Source organism: Calypte anna, chromosome 4A, assembly GCF_003957555.1.
Source record: "Calypte anna isolate BGI_N300 chromosome 4A, bCalAnn1_v1.p, whole genome shotgun sequence".
Classification (NCBI taxonomy): domain Eukaryota; kingdom Metazoa; phylum Chordata; class Aves; order Apodiformes; family Trochilidae; genus Calypte; species Calypte anna.
In genome coordinates this window covers 23,310,537-23,321,692 of record NC_044248.1, presented here as the reverse complement: position 1 = coordinate 23,321,692, position 11,156 = coordinate 23,310,537, and positions in this window count along the sequence as shown.

The following is an 11,156-nucleotide window of genomic DNA, read 5'->3' as shown; positions in this document are numbered from 1 at the left end:
AACAGCTTGTAACAGAGTGCTTCTGAAATTGTCTTTAATTGCATTGTTTTCACAGCTGTTGTTTCCCAACTCTGGTCTGTCTTGTGGCCTGATAGATTCATTTATGGCACTGAAGTCCAAAATAACATCTGTAATACTTGGAGAAAAGCATTAGTAAACATTCCTTATCAATGAGAGGACTGTAGGCTAATTGGCAGTCCTGAAAAAATGTGTGTGTGCATATACAGCTTTTCCATGGACTGCAGATGTAGTTAAGAGTTTTTTCAGTGTGTAGAGAAGGAAAAGATGACAAACAAACCATGCTGTGTAGAACAAATGAAACCTTCCTTATGCTTTGCTTAGGTACCATGAACTAAATATGGCAGTCATGGAATAAGGTATCTTCTCTCTTTCTTTAAGGGTGGAAAATGTATTTAATATCCAGATAGTTTTTTTCCTCTTAAGTAGCCAGTGGGATTACAGCAGTTCTGGCACCTCTGATACAGTTTCTTAAAACACATGCTGATGCAAGTGGTGTGTTACATGTTTGGTGTAGAAATGGGGTGCCTTTCCTCCCCTCCTGCCCTTCCCCAGAAACAGTCTTCATAGAAAAACAGTGATTTGCATTCCTTTGAGAAAGGGGAGGGTATAAAATGCTTCTGTGGTTACAATAGTAAAGTCTTAAGTGAATTCTGTAAATGGGTTTCTACTTAAACTGGTGAGTAGTAAAGTAGGAACTGTAGAAATGCAAACCTAATCTCAGACCATGGGAAAAACAAATTACTTGCTGCTTTGCCATAGTTGTAATTTTTTTCATTCCCAAATATAACTGTTTGTTTGTTTGTTTGTTTGTGTGACCTTACTGTAGCTGCAAACTCTACAGACAACTAAGACAAAAATCCTTCTAAAGTGCTAGGCACACTTTGTATCCTATGTAAATGGCTGATGTGAATGAAAACATACAGCAAGCAGGAACCACCTTGTTAAAAATGCTTGAGCAGTGATTAATGATGACTGTCTCCCTGACTCATAAGACTAATGCTGAGAGGAATGTTTGTGATTCACAGCCCAAATCCCTTTGGAAGCCTTTAGTATATTAAAAAAGCACATCTATTTCAGTGTAAGTACAGGTTTTTATCGTTTACTGTATTTTGATGAGCACCTTTCAAACTTTAATGTATACTGCTTAAATGTAGCCTATTTTAATTGGAACTAATTAAGCATCAAAGAAAAGAAACTGCTTTTAGACTAGTTTAAAAATAGCTTTTAGGGAAAAAAGCATGGGATGAACATGTTCAGACTGCTACTGAGCTGAAGAGTTATTTCAAGAGCAATATTGTGTTCTTCCCTTTTATGCTACCAAGAGCATGGGAAGAGAAGAACATGTCCCATCACTTCAGATCTTCTGGCCTACCATGAAGTCTGAAGCAAAGGAAGGTGTTCCAATCCTTCTTCATTGCTTCTGACCACTGAAGTCCAGTTTCAAGAAGTTTGAGAAAAGTGAAGTATTAAAAGAAAAATTTTAATTCCTGATCCGTCTTTAGGGTCTTGAACAATGTCTTCTCAGATTGTGGTTTTGAAGGTTCCACCAGCTTCCTTTTCACATGTCCTAATGCACAAGATGTTTCTCTTTGATTTCTCTGCCTTCACTTGTGAGATTGGAAGTCTCTAGGCAAGAATGCATCAGCTAGGACTCTTCTTCAGGTTTGAGGTTGCTGTGTGTAGAGTCGGAAGAATTAAAAAACGTCTTGAAAGCACCTAATTCTTTAAACCGTCCTTTTATGAGAAACAAAGCTCCTGTTCCCTCATATCTTTTCAGTGAAGGAACTGGGCTAAAGGAGAACAACGGTGAACATGAGTACCTCACCCCAGCCTGACTTCCCTGTCCTCCTCCAAGGATGCTTTTGGCAAGATACTGACAGGGCTATGAGTAGTAATGCCTGCTCTGTTCCAAGGACTGGGCCTTTTACCTCACCAGCTGAAGGAGAGGAGGGAGACCTGTGCAGGACTTGTGACCAAGCGTGTTCAGATTTCTTAAATTCAGGATGACTGTGCAGGTTGCTTGGCATCTCAGCTTTCAGGGTATCAGGTATCTGCTCTATGGGGTACTGAAGCAGCTTTGGCTGGCTTAGCCATTGGTTTGTCTGCTTGTCCCATGGCCTCATCACACTGGGTTCTAAAGTAGCTCATAACACTTCTTACTAGGAACACGGTGGTTGAGTAACTGTAGAGTGCTGCTGAGAATGAGTTGCATAGACAATAAAAAGTGGGATATATCCTAATTATCATTGGGCTTAATGAAAATTTGGGGAATAAGTTTATATGACATGTAAAATCTAGTCCTCAGAGCTCTCAACAGGGAGGGTTCTGGGTACTGTAGCCTGGTAAAACTAGATAAGGGGTGAAATATTTTCAGCTGCTTTGAGGTTTCTGCTAAAGTAAACCCTGGATTTTATTACTTTTTTTTTTTTTTAATGAGGGATGAAAAAACCTAGTGGAAGTATTAAGTGCCACCTGGGACCTGTTTAATCTTGCTTAATTGAAGATCTAGTATGCTGGGGCACATCTCTGTGCACTCTGCAGAAAGCACAGCCATAACTTCAGATAACTCAGATATGGACTGGTCCTGAGATAAGCAAACTGGTCAAAACTTATCCCAGCTGTTCTGTTCTGCTTCTCAGATACCTGCAGCCTCTCTCTACGGGCAAGGCTGTGCAGAACGTGTCTGTCCTTTCCTGTGCTGGTGGAGAGGGCTTGGCAGCAGGGAAGTCTCTGCTTCCCAAGAAGGTCACTTGAAGATTCCCTTGAACCCAGGCAGCTTCCCTGCTTGCTCACTTGCCCCTGCAACACAGGGTGAACTCAGCCTGATTTCTCTTCACAGTTTGGTTTTGTGATGCCATATTGGAAATCTTCTTGCCACCCATTTTTTGCAACCTGTTTTGAAAATATGAAAATATTGATGACAGAGGGAAGGAAATTAGAAATGCACTTGGACGTATTAGAACGGTTACTATTTTGTTTTATTTGTGATGGTTTTTCTGTGTACTAATACTGGGAAGCTAAAAAGCAAAATACAGGTATATTAGTCTGGTTTTCAACCAGCAGCTTCTTTTTAATAAGGAAAATACTAATTTTTCTCTATCTTCTACAGAATAGTCTGTTTATAAGACATTGACCCAGCTAAGAGGTTGCAGAGAGGTCAGACAAATGTTATCTTTTAATAAATTCTCAGAGTCACTGTGCCACTGAAATCTTTTATGTAGGTAACACAGGAGATGCCTATGCTAATTTATGACCTTGAAGATCCTCATCACTTGGAGTGGATTTGGACTTGAGAAGTTTTTAACCCAAATACACTTACAGCCCAGGAATGAAGGGGATGCTGATAAGAATCATTAATGGATTAAGTGAAGAGGGTTTTAGGTAGTGAGGCAGGAATGCTGTTGTACCCCTCAGCCAGGTACTGCAGAGGACATGGGGTAGCTTAACAAATGTTTTTATATTCCTTGGGTTAGTTACATGTCTCTAAGAAGCCACTGTCTTTGCAGGGGCAGCGTGATGCTGCTTCACTGCCTGGAAAGGAGCTGTGCCTGTTTGCACCTGGGGCAATCTGGCACAATATTCTTTGTGCCAGACTTACTCTGTGGGATGCAGCACACACTGCTGAGCAGAACATGTGGGATTTACCTGGGATTTCATTGCTAAAGGAAAAGTGGCATTGCTTACGAGCACTATCAGTTACGAGCTACCCTGGATGGGGAGAGGGCATAGCATTTTCTGTAGGGAAACAAGAGAGGTACAGCTATGATTAAACTACATATTTGTTACTGTAATGCAAATCATTGTGGTAAACTTTGGCTTGTGATTGCTGTTGTATTTCTAGGTAAATTAATTAGATGTTTTATTAATTTCTCCATGTGAGGAGATCAGCAAACACTGGCTGTTTGAACTCTGCTGTATGGCTTTACTGCAAGTAACCTGTCTGCTTAGGTTAGCCCATGGCCACCTCCTGAAAACCAGAATCTGAATCTCCTGGAGTTCCTTCCCCCTGTGACCACAGAGTAGAAGGAAGTGAGCTGCCAGGCCTTCCCTAAGCAGATATTCCTGGAGCAGCTGCATCCCATGCTGCAGTTCCTGAAGTATGGTGATTTTTTTCATGGTAACTTCCCCCCAGAAAAGGTATGTGCTTTTCCACTTGGACTCCACTAAGCCTAAGAGAAACAATTTTCTAGGAAGTTCTAAGTTCATTTTGTGTTATTGACAACTAGTAAGCACTTGGTTAAAACTTCTTTTTCTTTCTTGTAGACTTTCTTCCAATAGCACCAGTGCACTTGCTGTAGGCTCTGGATTTGTGTTTGCCCTCAGGCCAGTCTGCAGACACCCCAGACATGCCCTGTGCTGTTGCTTGGGTTTTGCACTGACCCCTACATGTTCTGCTGATAGCTTGCAAAATAATGAAATAAAATTTTAGTCACCACGAGGTATTTCCAAATGAGGTGGGTATTTTTCTTGCCTTTGACTTGGAAGGTGAGTTAGCACTGAGAAAAGGACCTGGGCAAGTGCTGAATAAGAGACAGACCCTGCACACAGTGACCTGTGTTCTGCATTTGCTGTGTCCTTAATCCACAGTTTGCACTGTTGGAAGCAGAGGGAGTGCTGCAGAGATCCCTCTCTTGTAAAGTCTCCTGAGGGCATATGCACACCAGGGACTGATTTTGCAATGTATCTTGTATAACTATTTCCAGAGAGAAAAGCGCCCAAAGTTACATAAATTGTGAACTGTGATTTTTCTTCTTCTCTGTCATAGAATTGGCTGGGTTGGAAGGGACCTCAGAGATCATCGAGTCCAACCCTTTTACCACCGTTGCGGTTGCTAGACTATGCAGAGCTGTTTTCTTAAATGGTTCCCTGCAGCAGGAACCATACACTGGGGCTTTCCCAGACCCTCTTCTGGCAGGGAGCCTCTCCTGGACCTGAGCCATGATTGGGTGTGAATGTCACTACCCACTTTCAAGGCCCAAGGAAGGGTCCCTCAGGCCTTTGCGCCCCAGCAAGAGGGATGACCCAGCCATCCCCTCTTTACTGTGGCCTGGCATCCATCTCCTTGCTCATGCCCTCCTCCGGCCCCAGGGAAGGGAGACCCAGCTCCAAGCACCACCTCAAAGAGCAATGGTGGAGCAGTATGTCCACCAGGTCCCTCGTTACTCCAACATTATCAGCTCAAGTTCTTGTGCTCCTGGTTTTGAGTGAGTGCTCTGCTGTCAGCTGCACTCCTCTGTGCTTTCAGGTTTCCCCTGAGGGTGTCCACAGCAAATGATGTGGGTGTAGGGCAGAACATGCTGCCAGAGCCCTGTGGATACCCATGGGCTCCAAGGATGTTGTGACAAGTATCAAAAAGATTAAAAGTTGGAAAACAGAAACTGTGGAGGCTCAAATTAGCAGTAGTCAGCTCAACTCACCTGTTCCCCTCCATACAGCACTATCCAGTGGTACCTGCTGGAGCAGGATTGCTACAGGCACCAGCCAGTCAGAGCAGGGTTATGTCCAGCTCTGATCTCCATGGGATCTTCCCAGCTGCACCTCTTTGAGTGCTTCATACAAGGCAGCATGAGCTGTAAGGAAACTGAGGTTTCCTTTTTCCTTCTCCTTTCCAATACACTCACACCTCCCTCAAGCCTGTGTCAGTACAAAGTACCCAAAGCCATCCACCCAGGTACAGGGGGATGGAGAGGGGGGATGGGGGGTACAGAGAGGTGGGGGGGAGCAATGGGGGGTGTGGGGGATGCACAGGAGGGCGTGGGGGGAGCAGAGAGTTGCACAGGGAGGTGCATGGGGTGTGCATGGAGGGGAACGAGGGGGATATGGGGGGGATGGAGAGGGGGATGTGGGGCACAAAGGGATGAGGGGTGAACAGGGGGCTGTGGGGTGCATGGGGAGGATCAGGGGGGCAGGGGGTTGCACAGGAGGGGGATGGAGGGGCACTGGGGGATGCAGGGGGGTAAACAGGGGACACAGGGGGATGGAGAGGGGGAATGGGGGGGCTCAGAGGTTGGGGGGGCAGCAGGGGGGATGCAATGGGGGTGCAAGGGTAGATGGGCCTCAAAAAGGACCACAAGGTCAAGTATGGGCTGATTGAAAGTTGCAGCATCTCTGAATATCCTCTTTCAGCTCTGGTAAGCAGAAGTACAAAAGCTGGCTGTTTGGTTCTCTTCCAAGAGAAAGAGAGAAATGCAACTTCCAGCATTTCCTACAGCAAAGAGAAGGAAAAGCCTAACAAGTTTTTTCCCTAATCTACCACATAGTCTGGTAAAGCTTTTTCCATAACAACCATGGTAAAGAAATATTCATTTGCGCCTCTTCCTTGCAAATAAATTATCTGATTTTTGACAATTTTCATGCAACCCTCTTCTGCACAGATATGAAGCAACAGTGTCTCCATTTTTTTGTATACAGACAACCTCATTTCTGTGAAAATTGAGAGAAAAATTATTTACAAGAGCCATTTTTGCTACCTAGCAGGAAAATGTTTTCTCCTGACATTTGCCAATGAAGTGGGCTCAGATTTAGCTGATGAAACTTGCACCAAGTAATAACCCAGAAGAGCTCAGACTATTCCCTGGCACATCTTACAGCCCCACTACTGAGCTCTTGAGCTCCTGGTGAATTTGCCATCTTCTACATCCTGGTGGGGCTGGGATTTCCCCCAGGAGCCATGGGGGGGACACAGTACTGCTGCTGCCATGGCCAAGGCCACCCCCTGCTCTGCTCTTCTGCAGCTGAGTTTTGCTGTGTGCTGGGGAGGGCAGCAAAACATGGGGTGGCGTGGCATGGAGAGGGGAGGATGGGCAGTGCTCTATGGGGAGGAAAGGAGAAAAGAGAAGCAGAGTGGAAAGATGGTCACTATTGAGACATTTAAGACGATAAGCCAATGATGGTTATTAGAAGAACAAAAGCTAAACTTTCTGGTTTAGCCTGGTGTTGGGTCCATGGATAATCTTCAAAGAGAAACTACAAAATGTAGAAGGAATTAAGCTCTGGGAGATGTTAAATCTGGCACACCTGCTTTACAAAGGATTGGGAGTTTTTTGGTTTTGTTTTGGGGATTTTGTTTTGTTGGGGTTTTGGTTTTCTTTTTTTGGATATTGATGTGTTCTCTTATTTCTGTTGGAGTGCCAAAGGCAATTCTCTCTGTCAAGTGCAGACTCTTGACCTTCTAGTTGAGATGACAAGAAAGTTACACCAGGGTGTGCCCACACCTGTCAGGCAATATTAGGCACAAAATAGAGCTGTCTGTCTTCTTTAGCTGGAACGGTTTCACAAATACCTCATAAATGCCTGTCTCCACAGAGCACAGAATTGCCTGTATTATCTCGGTGCGTTCAATATTGAGATTGATGACAACTGGGGTCATTGGTTAAACTGTCTAATCCTGACAAGCCGAGGCAAAGGGAGGAGGCGGGGGAGCTGCCTGGTGGCTGCTGAGAATACTTGCAGGAGAGATCAGTCCCAGAGCTCTCCAGGGAGCTGGCAGCTCTTTGCTGTGACCACACATCCAACCCCGCTCCTGGGCAATGCTGCCTGATGGACCTGGCTGTGCCTGGGGTGTGCCCATTATAGCGTATAAAAAGCCTAATGCAATGGGCCAGTGTCCAGGAGATGGAAACCAAATTGCTTTTTATGCAAAAGGCTTAACTATAATGAAAGGCTATTTAAACAGGAATAAACTCCCTTGCATCCACTCCACCACTCCTTTCACCGCCTGTGTTGCCAAAGGGGACCAGAAAGCCAGCATCTAGCCCATCAGCCTTCATATTTTTCTCTTTGCTCTGAGTGAAAGAAGAATGATAGAGGAGCAGTGAAGCTGCTGCTGCCTGGCAGATGCCATCATCTTAATGTGTGCCAGTTCTTGGCACTTGCCCAACAGGTACAGGGCCTGTGCTGGAAGGGTTGCAGCCAATCCTGCTGGAGAAGGTGGCTGTTACCTCCCTCCTTGCACAACAGCATTTGCTGGGTTATTCTACCTCCCCTCACCGGTTAAAAGAGCAAAAGGGGATGCTTTGCATCACACCTTAAAGTAATAATTGCCTACAGTAAGCAGCTGTACTGTTCCTGTTCTTTATCTATTTGTAGATTAAGCATGACTTTGACTGAACTATCTCACTGGGGATAAGAAACTTAAGGCCTGAAGTGAAGTGAAAAGGGAGAAGAGTATTGATCAGAACAAGATGGATATGAAATTTCTGTAAAAAGGAAAAAGAGGGGGAGGAAAAGTGTGGTGGGAATTTCTTTCTCGAGGCTTTGTTCTTCTTTTCCAGAGGCTTCTGCACCAAGCAAAGAATCATCAGAAACTGGTATCCTGGTCAAGAAAAGGCAAAGATAAATGCATGCTGGTGGGATATTAGCAGCTGGAAGATAAGCAGTGAAGTGCATCAAAGAAGAAGTGCATCAAAACCTGAGGCAGGTGTAGCATCCTTCGCTACACCCAGCCTTCCCATAAGTGCAAGAATGCTGATAGTGGTTATTTCCCCTTCCCACTGGCATCTTTCCTTGCTTGACTGCAGGAATCATCTTCCTGCAAGGCTCTGAGTGCTGCAAAGAGATGCTCTTGGTTTAAGGGAGCCCAGAGGAAGGCTGTAAACCTGGCTCACAATTTCTGAACTGAATTGTGGTCAGTCAGATCAATGGAGAGTAGAAAGATGTCAGCAGCTGGCTACAGAGTGCAGGCCCACTGGCCAACCTTTTGCTTTCTGGCAGGAGAAGAAAGAACTTTTTGCCACAGATGAATGCTTCCTTGTATCTTGATTTACTGTATCACTCTGCTGGGTACTGGTGTGGGTGCCTGCCTGAAGGGTAAGGCACTTTCTCAAACTGCATTTAGCCCAAACCATCAACACCAGTCATGTCCCTTTCCCCAGTCAGAAAAGAGGTGTTGCCATTCAAAAACTGGCATGACAAACGACATTGGAGCTTCCTTGTCCTGTGATCTGGGACTGACTCCCCACATCCGTGCCACCAAGGGGGTCTTTGAAAAGCCAACATTCCTCAACCAGTCCTCCAGCTTCTTGTGCCAACTCCCCCATGCATGGAGGCACCAGTGAGGGTCACTCACCCCTACCTGCAGGCATGGACTGTATAGTTCCCTCCAATACAGTATTAGATAGATCCAGGTTTGGTTGGAGACATGGTATCCCTACCCTTTTCAAGCCTACATCAAAACTGTTCAGCTGAGACTGGTATCTACTCATCTCCCACAGATCCACTGCCAGGGGACATCCAAGGCTGCTCACACAAAGCCTATGCCCAGCTCTGGTTCCTTCACCCTGTGTGCTTATCACCCTGCCTGCAGAGTGGATGGTTGCACAGAATCCTCTTTTTCATTTTTTTTTTTTAATTGTCACCTCTCCACCCCTCCATTCCACTCCCAGGTGGGTATTGCAATAGCAACCCCTGCTTAAAATCTTCTGCAAGATGGAAGAGTTAAAATAAGTCTTGATCTACATGTGATCAGTTCTGTGATCAGTTCTCATCTTCTTGCTTAGGCTCAGAATATACCTTGAATGGGAGTGCAGGGTCACAGGTCACCATGTTTTCCACTTGGTCCCCTGCACAGTGCAGGCCTTACAGAAAAATCGAGCCTGTACATGTTGGAGCTCTTAGCTCTGCATGTTGCATGAGCAAGGATTTCCCTTAACCTTGCTTTGCCTCTCTATGCTATTTACATTTGCCTGCTCTTAGGCATATACATATTTCACTGTATTTTCATTTTGAGTGCAGCTTTGCACTGTCTGCAGCATTTCTCCACAGGACTTGAGCATTGAGGTATTGAGGCCATGGAGAGGTTTCAAGCAGCACATCTGAGCCTGGAGTTCAGATGAAACTCAGGCATTTCAGATCTATCTTCTGGCTTAGGGAATGGCAAATTTGTCCTAAAGAAAATCTGCTATTCCTTAAGGGCAGATTTTTAAAGGGCTGAGGAGTTGGAGCAGTGAGCATACACACCGGGACATCTGGCTTTTCCATTAGGCACACTGGAAGAGATGGTAGTAAAGATCAGAATTAACAAACTCACAGTCTGTTTGGGACTGAGGCACAGAGCACAGTGCTATTCTCTCACTCAAAAATCCATATATTGAACAGCACACCTCAGTTCTGCTCATTACCCTGAAAAAAAAAGGGAATAAACCTCAAAGAGAGCCACAGAACAAGTGAGAGAGAGATGACAAAGACTACAAGCTTGGGGAAGAAACACATTAGTGAGGAGGGAGAAGAGAGCACCTGGGGTTTCTGGAGATGTAGAGCTCAGGTCAGTGGGAACACTGGAAAGTAATATGGGCAGCCCAGTCCTCTTCAGCCACAACCAGCTGTGCTGCAAAACCTCTATCAAAAACTCACAGCTTTACTTTTTAGAAATGTGTGTTTATCTGATTATCTCATTTATCAGATCTTTATCTGTTAAAACCACTTCCATAAGCTTTTGCAGAGACCAACTTTCTCCCCTCTATCTTTCAATCCAATTAACTTCTCTGCTGCCTTTCTTACTCCCAAAGGACACTGCCAACCATTTGCCCCCTACTCTGCAGACACAGCCTGCATTTTGAGAACAGGTTTCACATCTCTCTTCAGTTTCTCCTGCACAAGTGAAACCCAGCTCTCTCCTCAAAGCTGTTATGTGCCAAGTGTCTAACAACTCAGCCTCTCTTCCTTGCTCTCATTTGTGTTGGAAGACACACAGAACTGCCTTGTCCTACTGAGTCCCTAGAAGGCACTGGCTGGAGCAGAGAGGCTGCTTGCCCAGTGTCCCACTTCTCTTTCTCCATGCCAGGAGGCTGCTTGCTTTTGCACATCTGCCTGACACTGTTGACTCATGGGCCATGGTGCCCATCTCCCTGTCCTCTGGCTCCCCATGACCACTGCCTGGCTGGTCACTCACCCTGTGTCCATGCAGTCAGTCAGTCCTGCTACACAGGACATAAACATATGCCCTGGTTTTTTAGACCATCTCTTCAACTTGTCACAATCTTTAATTTTTTGTCTCCTCAAAAATGTTTCCAGCTCAGTGTCACCTACACATTCAGGACGTGCCTCCTGATTCCATCACCTACTAATGAAAACACAGACTGACGGGCCCTGCCCCTCCTCAGTGCACACACCCTCTAGTTTAAATGTTGATAAATAAT